This window comes from Aethalodelphis obliquidens, unplaced genomic scaffold (genome assembly GCF_003676395.1).
Source record: "Aethalodelphis obliquidens isolate GAN/ISIS:26980383/991018 unplaced genomic scaffold, ASM367639v1 scaffold15, whole genome shotgun sequence".
Classification (NCBI taxonomy): Eukaryota; Metazoa; Chordata; class Mammalia; order Artiodactyla; family Delphinidae; genus Aethalodelphis; species Aethalodelphis obliquidens.
Genome location: NW_020837959.1, coordinates 17970223 through 17981571, shown reverse-complemented (window position 1 = coordinate 17981571; position 11349 = coordinate 17970223). Strand labels below are relative to the sequence as shown.

The following is an 11349-nucleotide window of genomic DNA, read 5'->3' as shown; positions in this document are numbered from 1 at the left end:
CCTGTTCTGCAAAAATAGAGCTTGCCCTCTGATGGAGCCTGCCAACTGACACTATGTTAAGCTTTGTCAGTAGAAGGGTCTGGAGACAGATTGTAGGAGGAAGGGGTTTTCTTTCCTGGTTCTGGTGCGCTCACCCGGTGGGCTCTTCTCCATTGCCCACCTCCCTCAGTGTGTAACAGCAGCAACTGAGGCAGCAGCCTCCTCAGGCAGTGGCATAGTGGAATACCCATGGCCGGACCCTACCCCCTGAATAGCCATCCCTGGCTCTCCAGAGAGTGGATTACTGATAAATTCCCCTGACGTAACCCTACAGTGACTTCTCTGGCGTTCAGTGAGCCACGCTGACCCTTTAACAAGTTTGAGATCTCAGTGCTTTGGGGGTTTCTTCCTTGGGGCCCTATCTTAGTCACAGGGTAGTGGTTTTTCCTTACATTTGCTATTCCTATGTTCTTTAGAGTTTCTTTACTTTTTACTAGCCAATCCCTCGTTCTTCCAAACCCCTGTTTAGTTAGTAATTCTTCATATTAAACTTTCCTTGCTCAAATTACCACATGGTTTCTCTCTCCTGATTGGACCCAGACTGATACAGGATGATACCACTGATATCTTTTCCAGATAATGGAAAAGAATGACTCTCCCAGAGGGTAAGACCAGTGGCCATGAGAGCAGCAGACAAACAAGTTCTTTCTAGAGATTCCAGAGATCAGAATCAGAGCCTAACCAAAGAGTTTACTTTCTTGTCTGGGAAGGAAGACTTCTTAGTTCCTGCCAAACAGGAATATCACAGTGATTACTATGTTTCCCACTTGTCATTTTCAGAATGGTAGTTTTTACTGCAGCTCTTTATCCTGTATCAAGATGTATGGTAGTGCAACTCGTGTATTAGATAATGAACTGCTGGTCCTTGAAGATCCACCTTTAGATCAGCTGGAGAGAAATAAACATCACTAGGCAACCCTAGATTTTGAACTGGGAACAATAACTAGATGCACTTGAAGTTGCATTCCTTGGGGAGGCTCTGTGTTTTCTGCGTGGGAAGATTGGTGCATGTGAATATGTGGGAGCTAGAGGCCGAGGACAGAAACTTCTGTTTTCCAGGATTCTTTATCCATTTTCCTTTTAATAATATAACTCCTTGAATTTTTGGTGAGTACCCCAGCCAGAGACTCTATACTCGCATTCTCCTTTGTAGGTATGTAAGACTGGGTTCTTGACGATGAAGTATGAAGAGAAGTGATACATGTAACAGTCTTGCTCTTAACACAAGTAAGTGTCTGCTCCCCTCTCTCTTTCCCTTGGTCTTAAGTAAAGACACAGTGCTGGTGAGCCAGTTCTGAAGATGTGGTTAAGCGGAAACTCAAGGGTTTTAAAGAGCCCTACATAGGAAACCTGAGTTCCTGAATGTCCTTATGAAGCAGAATCTCCTGCTTACTTCTGGACTGATATGTGAGAGAAAAATTTAAAAATATTTTGTTGCTTTTGTGAGCTGATGTAGGTCTCTTTGTTGTATCAGCTGAGACTGCTCCCTAACTAACACAATCTTTCTTATATTCCTTTCAAATTAAGTGTATTATTTTCCTTCCATCTGACATGGAAATTTTGCAGTATTTCTTTCCCTTGAGTCTACCCCTCCCATTTTTGCAAAGAAGAGTTTGCAGCAACCTTTGTTTCATCTCATTACTCCTTACTGTCACTGCTTGCAGGTAGAGCCCATGATGTAAATGTAAAATTGTGTTCAGCATAAGTTCCCTGTAGTATGTAATTATAACGCATTCCAAGGTGCACCTAAATAAGAAGAATCTGTTTCTCCAACTTAAGATTGCTTTTAGTGTTAATCACACAGCAAGATAGAGACAGAGGCAATAGCTGTAGTAACTAACACTAAATGAGGCAGACCACAATATAAAACATTATCCATTTTCATTGCTGATGATCTGGGGAGGATTCAGATAATTTAGAGGCCCTAGGGGTGGGATGGGAGAATTCTAATTTATTTTGGAGGTGCGCAGAATATTTCATAACAAAGTAGTATTTTTGTTCATTCTCAAAAGCACTAAGTGACTTGGTTCTGTTTTATCCTGAACACAAGATGATGATTAACAAAACATTATCTGTGATTTCTGTTATCAAATCACAAATACTGATCAGGTTTCAGTTATGTAATTTATAACAAGTAAATATATATATATGTATACATATACATGTATGAAGATCATTTAATATAATACACTAAAATATGTTTTTAAAGTATGTAAATATTTACATATATATGAAAACTTTAAAACATACACACAGAAACAGTCACTGTAAAAGTGATTTACTATTGATGATCAGTTCTTTCATTGACTAAATTCAAATGTACTTATCTCAAAACTCAAACTCTTATATGAAGCAGAGCTTCATAAATAAATAAATAAATAAATAAGTAAATACTTTCATTATTTACTTCATGAATAAATAAATCTGTTTTTCTGATTGGATTTTAAACATGCATCACAAGACTCACAGAAGTTTGAATCTAGAAACTTTAAGAGAAAGTATTTTGTGAGTCATTTAGTAAAAATATTCAAATAATTAAAAATAAATGCCTTCATTTTCCAAAATAAATGAACGTAATTGCTAACACTATCTTGATGCTTTTGAAAATATATTGTGAGAAAGTAAAGGGGTATAACTAATTTCAAAACTGAAAATCAAATAGAGGTAAAAAGTTTAGAAATGATGTAGTATTTCCCAAATTTTAATCATTTTGAGCCACTTTCAAAATTTTTGCCATAGCCATATAACACAAAAATAATATTTACCTTATTATTTTATCATATTCAGTCATTTTTACTTAAATATATTTAATTTAAAAAATCAGCATCAGGGTTTTACTTGCCATAAATATTATTCTCAGCACATAATATTATTTTCTAACTACTTAAGTAAAATTATTTTTAGGTGTGCTGTCCAAAGTCATCTCACATGGCCCACATATCACACTTTGGTTAATGTATATAAAATTCTTCTAGTATTCAGGGCATAAGTAAAATACAAAAATCTGCTAGACTTAAAATGTCATTGTGGTAAAAGTATCCATGCCCTAATCAGCCAGCATAATAATAGGTAATAATAATAATTCCATCACTTGAAGATACTAAAACTGTTGAGCAAACCAATAAAATTTAGAACACATTTTATAGAGAAGTGTGACATAGAACAGCTGGTGTTATTAATAAGGGTAACTTCACTCCCTAACTGAGCTGCTCTGGCTTCACATTCGCCATAGTTAAAGAGATAAGGGCTGCCAATGAATTGTATCTCTAAAATTAAATATGTTCAGTAGCAGTTATGTTACTAGAAGAAACTTGTTTATGTCCAGCTTTTCAGGAATATTTCATTTGCCCAGAACAATTGAATAACATACTTTACAATTATCTTTGAGGTAAGAAAATAATTGTCAGCACAACCCTGAACAATAGTTTAGGTTTTGGTGATTGTATTTGTGCATATCTGTAAATTGCCAGTTTGCAGGCAAGAACTCTCAAAAATCCAAATTATGTTCATTGGATAATAAAGCAATAAGAAAGATTACAAATTCAGTACACCGTTCTCATTGACTATGACGCATGTTTCTAAAGGGCAGTGCATTTGGATTTGGAGACAGCGTATTTATAACAGGGGTTTTCTATCACCCAATGTGTTGGATTACCATCAGCTTACAAATGTGGTTATGGACCAAAATGCTGGATGGAGTCAAGCTTCAACCCAGTTTAATTCTTGGAGTTTTGCCCAGATCAAATGTGCTTGGTAAGCTGGGACACCATACATGCTTTTGATGGACTACAGCTGAGTAATGAAACTTCAGTACTCCATAAACCCACTCCAGTTGTTCTGAGTACAGTGGGGAGCCCTAGCATGGCCACGTAGAGCAAGGCTGTGCAAATTCGTCCCTCCACGTTCCATCAACCCCATGTTTTCCGAGAGTGCTGAAAGCTAGCTCTCAGGCCACCTTCTTTTCTATTGCTGTATAACAGATTCCCACAAACTTAGCAGTTTATAACAACACCCATTTATTAGCTTCCAGTTGTATAGGTCAGAAGCCTCGCACAGCACGGCTGGGTTCTGCTCAGGCTAAAATCAGGGTGTCAGCCAGCCATGTTCTCATGTGGCTAGGCTTTTCCTAGCTCATTCTTGTTATTGGCAGAATACATCTCTTTGGTCTCATAAAACTGAAGTTTCTGTTTCCTTGCTGGCTGTGGCTCTAAACTTTTAGAGGCTGGTCCCGGTTCCTTACCACAAGTTCCCCTCCATCTCAACAATGGAGAATGACCCGTTGACTCTCTCTAACTTCCTCTTCTGTGAGCAGCCAGAGAAACTTCTCTGCTTTAAAGGGCTCCTATGATTAGCTCAGACCCTCCAAGATGATCTCCCCATCTCAAGGTTAATGACCTCATATAACATAACCTAATCTCAGGAGTAAAACACATTCAATTCACAGTCCTGGAGATTGTGCAGGGTGTGTACACCAAGGACAGAATATAGGGGGACATCATAGAAAACTGCCCGCCTTTGAGGCTTTTGTCACTTTCACGCTCAGCTTTACAGACTTCTTTGACTTCTGTCTACACCCGAGTCGTTTTTAAAACATTTTTTTCCAAAAGAAACTCAGAAAAACTCAAATTGTCACTAAGTTAGTCTACATGTAATAAAATATACATGAAAGAAGTGTATTCCTGGGCTTGCAAACATGTTTCAAGGTGACACCAAATAAGTTTAGATACTATTCATCATTTTCATTGCAAATGTAGCTTCAACTAAACCATCACTTTATGGTGAAGCACTTTTGTGACAGTATAGTAGCTGACAATAGGTTATAATAATGACATTGTATTAACTCAATATGATTTCTTTGTAACTCATGTCAAGCCTACTATGTATGCGAAGTAACAGGATTATTTTAATACTAATTTATGATTTTTTTTCCTACAGAAAATGTATTTTTTAGGATCTAGGAGATTAGTAGGCAAGAAGTAAAAAATGAAAGTAATCATTGGTGATTTTGTCACGTCCACCTATCCTGAAATGCCTTATCCTCCTCTCCACATCTGATTATTTATTAGATTCTTATAGTAGCTAATTCTCAGCCAAAACTTTGATTTATCAAAGTATAGATGAAAAGGTACTTATTAAGAACACAAATGTCTGATTTGGAGGTGCTCACTAAAACACTAAAATGTATTACTAAGCATCAAATGGCTAATCTCAAATCAGGGTAAAGACCAATGATAGAAAATAAAATATGCAGTGGTGTAGTGTAGCATTAAGAATAATAAAGAGTCAGGGCTTCCCTGGTGGCGCAGTGGTTGAGAGTCCGCCTGCCGCTGCAGGGGACACGGGTTCGTGCCCTGGTCTGGGAAGATCCCACATGCCGCGGAGCGGCTGGGCCCGTGAGCCATGGCCGCTGAGCCTGCGCGTCCGGAGCCTGTGCTCCGCAACGGGAGAGGCCACAGCAGTGAGAGGCCCGCGTACCGCAAAAGAAAAAAAAAAAAAGAATAATAAAGAGTCAGACACTGGGATAAGCTACTTAGCTTATCTTGAGTCTCAGGTTTTTCCACTATAAAAGCAGGGTGATCCTCCAACTTTACTGAATTGTGAGAATTGAATGATGTATCAAATATATAGCCTTTAATAAATGTTCAGTAAATACTTCTCTGAAAGGAATAATAAACTTTAAAATGGGAGAGGTCACCATTTAGATAGAGAACACTCCATAGATTTAATTCGACTTGTAAAAATTTGTAGATTCAGCTGCTGAAACAGAGAGTCAGAATAACAGTGGCTTAAATGATACTGAAGTACTTTTAATATTTGAAACAAAGAACATGTAATAGTGGAATTGGTTAGATGATAGAATGGTTTAGAGAAGTCAAGTGGATGATGTGTCAACCCAGGGGTGAGCAACAGCAGGGAGTACCATCTCCTTACAGGACAGAAGGAGGATGAAGTGTTCCTGAAACTCAGGGGTTGGGACTATTAAGGAGATCCGCCAGAGATGCCAACCAAGGCAGAGGGAGGAATACCCTACTTTCTTCCTTCTAACAAAAGGCAGGTCACACAGTAGCCCATTGGGTTTGAGAGGAGCAAAAAGGTAGTGAGTGTGTCTGAGGTGATCAGACCCTAGAACAGCATTCTAACTGGTGGGACTAAGAGAAATATACTTGACCAGCACCTCAGATTTTAGGTAATTCAAGACAAGCCTGGATCCTGAAAATACTGTTATGATTAATTCCCTTAATTGTGTTTTCCCAGAGCTTCAGAACCATCACTAACAAAAAGAGAGCTGTCAAAGATAGAGACATTCCCTAAGCCCCTCCAGGCACGGCTGTAGAGGAGCATAAGATTGGCAGCCTGAGGAACAATGATCAGGACTGTGGGCCTTGCCCTTCCTGGCCATGGGAGATGGTATAAAGTGTCACTATTTGCTGTCTCACTTTTGCTCTCTTTCCGAAGGTGGTGATGCTGCCTGTCTTCATCATTATATTTGGTAGTTTGAGATGGAGAAGAGCACGTTTTTTAAAGGTGAGCACAATAATGTGTATCCCAGCCTCCATGCTCTTAGTACGGTGCAATTTTGACATGTCTGTTGAGATGTGGAGAGGGTCTGTGTTTTCTCGCTTTGAATCTGGGAGAGCCTGTGACCGTGGGAAAACTGACACTGTGAGTTCTGAGGCTGCCTCCTGGTAGGGGTACAGCTTCTGCCTGGTCTTCTTGAGACACTTGCCCTTGGAACCAAACCAGTATACTTTGAGGAAGGTAATTACCCATGGGAAGAATCCATGTGTCAGTATCCCAGCCACCATCTCAGCTGAAAGTCAGTGTCAACCAAATATGGGTACCTGAGTCCTCAGATGATTCCAGCCATCAGCCTGTAAGCCATTTCAGCTAACTCCAAGAGGGGCAAAGATGGCATTTCCCCACCAAGCCCTTGCTAAACTGCAGAGCAAAATAAACATTATTGTTTTAAGCCGCTACGTTTTGGAGTGGTTTGTGACTCAACAGTAGATAAAACAGAACATAGGGTGATTAAACTTACAATTTAGTCAAATGTTGCCAGATATGATACATCACATGGACAGGAAAAACGTGCTTCTCAAGAGATCCTGGACATACCATTTTACTTAGTAGCTAGATTTGATTTTGTGTTCTCTGCCTCTGGGGAAGTGTAAGTGCATTTTCAGTTGTAGATGGGATAATTGTATTTACTCTATTACATAGAGGAAATGTGGGAATTATTTGTGTACGTCTAAAATGATGTTATAAGCGGGACTTTCCTGTCTCCGTTTTGACAAAGGTACCAGTAATCAGTGTCAGGTTAACTGAGAGGAGGACGGATCTCAACTTCATATTGATTTATTCAACGTGGAGTGCTTATAATGAACCACTTGTTATTCTAAGTGCTGGAGATAGAGCAGTGAACAAAGCAGTTAAAATTGTCTGCCCGCAAGAAGCAGACGTATGCAGAATTAGAAAGGAAATGCCTCTAAAGACCTGTTCCTTAAGGAGTATCAAAAGGGGTCAAGGTAAAGTGGAGTTTGGGTAAGAGACTTTACTGAAGAGTTGTTGGCATGTGTACTGGTCAGGAGAGACCAAGTTATGTTGTGGTTTTGCACAGATGAGCCAGATGTCAGACATGTGTAGGATATCATGGATCTGTTGTGTAAGGGCCAGAAAACCTCAGCAGGAAAAGGAGGAAGATGAACACATGCAGGAATAAGAGTGTGGAGAGAATGGTAGAAGACCATCTGGAGGTGAAATTCATCTGACCACCTGGGTCAAGGTCGCTGTGGGAGAGAGAGATCCTGCAGAGAAGGGGTGGGGGCCAAGAGCAGAAGGACACTCTCCTCTGTCCCCCCACTACCCTCCACTGCCACTTCCCATGACATGTCTCCAGAGAAAGCAGGTCCCAGTTTAGGATAAAAAGAATGTTTGATACTGAATAAAATTTAAAATTTTGTTTCATAATTTGTACTGGGCATTCTACTTTTTAAATTGAAACTGTGCTTACCACTACCAGAAACTGAAGAACTTTTATTTTCTGTGAGTGAGTGACCACAAAAACCATGAATCTGCTCAAGTATTCTTTCGCCATAAGGAAAGATTACCTGAACTGAATAAATTTTGAAACCAAGGTAAGAGACATAAGTTAATTGTCACTGTGATCACAATCCTTACATCATGCTTGTTCAACACACCCAGTTTGCCTCTGTGGGGTAATAAGTGTGTCTTTCCTAGGTGGACCGTGAATAGTTCTCCATGTATCCTACTCTGTTACTGGTGAGAGAAGTCCATTTTCCTGTGGGGAATGAGTTACTCCGCCTATCTTCAGACATAAAAGTGGACACCTGAGTCAGTCTCAGTGAGAATGTTGGGTAAAAGGTAGCATTTGACCCCAAAGTCCATGAGACTCTACTTTCATAGCTATAGGGGAAGAGCTTCATCTTTCAGTTGGGGTTACTAAGTTGTGGGTGGCCATTTTTTTCCCACAATGTGGAAAAAAAGAAAGGTAGTGCAAGCCTGTATCATTTTAATCCCAGATCCATGAAGATTTACCGTGAAAAAAATCTTACTTATACAGGCCAACTAAATTTACGTTTTTACTTAAGCTAGTTTGAGTCGTCACTTGCCACAAAAAGAGTTTTGACCAATGTTGTAATGTTATTCTTTGACCAAAGAACTATACCTTCCTCTCACTTTTTCACAAATTGAAAGTGAATTTAAAAAATTATCAAATAAATAAGGTATAAAGTAAATTCAAGAAGAAGGCTGCTGGTGCTTGGCTTGAATTCAAACTCAGCACAGTGGAGTGGTTTTTGATCTGATCCTCTTTGGCAAGTTAGGAATCCTTATGATTGTGCAGAAGACATCTTCAAACGTGGTTTGCAGGGCTTATAGGTGCTTGCAGATTCCCGTTTGGAGTGAAATTTCCTGACCTCTCTTATTATCATTCATAGTCTGAAGAATTTTCTCCAGTGCTGGACCATCCATGAAGGTGTCTGCTTTCAGTATCCCTTTTCCAGAGTGGCAACTTGTGTCTAAAGATAAGCTAAGCGACTTTTCATCAGTATCTACAATGTCACTTCAAGGCCTCCAATCCAAGGATTTACCTTATTCCTGTGACTGAAAATATCTGTCAAATGACCCCAAATCCATGAATCAACTCTTCCCCATCAAACTGACCTGGAATTTGGGTTGTTTTTCTCCACCTAACAGTAGAACTCCTGCAAAAGGTTTATTTAAATATGTGAAGACTTGTCTTTTGGAAATTGGCACATATATTATATTTCTTGTTACGACAAAACCTCTTGAAAGGTAGTAATTCAAGGCCCCATTTAGCTGTTGACATGCCAACTTGTGATCTAGTGTTCCACTGACATGTGGTACTTCCTTCTTCATTCACCCACAAAACCAGACGAGTTCCAACGCCCTGGGGGCTCATCTGTGCTTGGAGTAGCAGGACATTTCTTCCAGCTGAAATTTTCTTTGGCAAAGTCATGTCTTGAAGATACTGATACCACCAAATGGGTAATTCTTTTTTGATGATATCAGTGGAAACACCATGGACAAAAAACAGGAGCTGATTGCACTGACATTTAATTGTTTCATCCGATGGTAAGCTGAAGGGAAAAAATAACAGTAACTTACATGAATTTAAATTTAACTGATGCAAATGTTAGAATTTGTTGTGATGATGCTTAAATACATGCACACAAGTACTTGACTGAATTTGACTAAACCATTTAAATAACATTTAATCTAATAACTGGTCATAAGATGACAATTGTTTTAAACCAGATACTTTGAAAGATAGTATAATTTTTTTCTTTTAGTTTCTATCAGCAGGAATTTTTTTATATTCATGTAAATATAAGAGGATGTCCAATTTGTTTGAGATATAAGGCAAATATGCGTCCAAGATACTAAAATGGTAAACATCATTTTGGAATGGTTGCTAATTGTACTTAGCTAAATATTAAATTGTCAGACTTTCAGAACAAATATTACTCTTGAACATGGGCCATGCTTTTGAGTTTATAAATATTAGTGTTCAATCAACTGTTACATCTACAATAGTACATATCTTTACTACTGACTCTAGTAGAGTAAATATCTTTAATTTTTTCTTAATGATTAAATTAGTGTGTTATTCATGTTACTTATATACTAGAGCATAATATTTAAGAAAATTAGTTGTCTAACAGCATCAGCATATATGAAGGACTTGGGTGATACATAAATAATGTCTTCTGATCACATTTATCCTTTAATAATAATAATAATGATAATAATATCTCTTCAGAATCTTTTCTAATTTCGGCTTAAGTGTCATGTTCTCAAATTTACACCAGATCATTACAAAAAATAACTGCCTGAAAACTTGCTTTTGCATTTGTTATATTAAACATTTTGTTAATACATTGTCTTTCCTGAAGCTTAATATACCAGTTGAAACAAGTACTGAGAAAAGAGAAGGAAAGAAAAGCAAGAAGGAAGAAAGGAAGGAAGGAAGGGAGGGAGGGAGGGAGGGAGGGAAGAAGAAAGGAAGAAAGACAAGTAAAGAAAGGCTTGGCCTCTTAAGGATGTGGTAGTCTTTTCAGAAAATGAAATGGTGCCTATTTACTTGCCTTTCTCCCCGACTGGGCTGTGAATTCCTTGAGGACAGAAAGTTTATCGTCTCCACTTGTATTTTTCTGGTCTAGCACAGAAGTTTGTATGTGATGGATATTCAAGAATATTCGGTATATAAATGAATGAGCAAGCAATATTTCTCTCTCTCTTTTTTTTTTAATCCTGGCAGAAAACGTTAACACTTTTGCTTTCTCTTCCTCTTTGGGGTGCTGATTTTCTATTTAGACCTACTTGTTATATTTAATGTGGTGGAAAGTGCAGAGTCTCTGAGGCTAGATTGCTTGAGTTCAGATCCTGACCCCATTTGAGGCTGTTTACTCACTATTATTATTATTTACTTTTTTTTTTTTTTTGCTATTTCTCAACATCCTGTTCCAATCTAGCCAGACTCCTGTCCTCAGTATCCCACAGGCAAATCAAATTACTATTTTTCCATCTTCTTTCATTTTGTTCCCATTTCCTGGAACATCTTTCTCTTTCTTTTCTATTTGTCCAAGTTATATTCAGTCTTCAAAGCCCTCAGTGGTTGCTTCTCTTCAGTGAAAACTTCCCTGTTGCATCAAGACTTCCTTGAACCCCTTGGCACTCACTGCAAAGTCTAACGCCCATGTTTATTCTTAATTTTCATTTCTGTGTCTTTGCGTCAGCCTTGCCTCCCCAACTAGTCTGTAATTTCCA

General features: G+C 38.5%; 1 long non-coding RNA gene across 1 annotated transcript; it reads left to right on the top strand.

Annotated features, from left to right (window-relative positions):
• Positions 1 to 345: 345 nt before the first annotated feature.
• On the top strand, positions 346 to 10539 carry LOC113625444 (uncharacterized). Its single transcript, XR_003434679.1, has 3 exons — positions 346 to 1266; positions 6496 to 8174; positions 8997 to 10539. It is a non-coding gene; the product is annotated as an uncharacterized LOC113625444 (long non-coding RNA).
• The last annotated feature ends 810 nt before the right edge of the window (positions 10540 to 11349 follow it).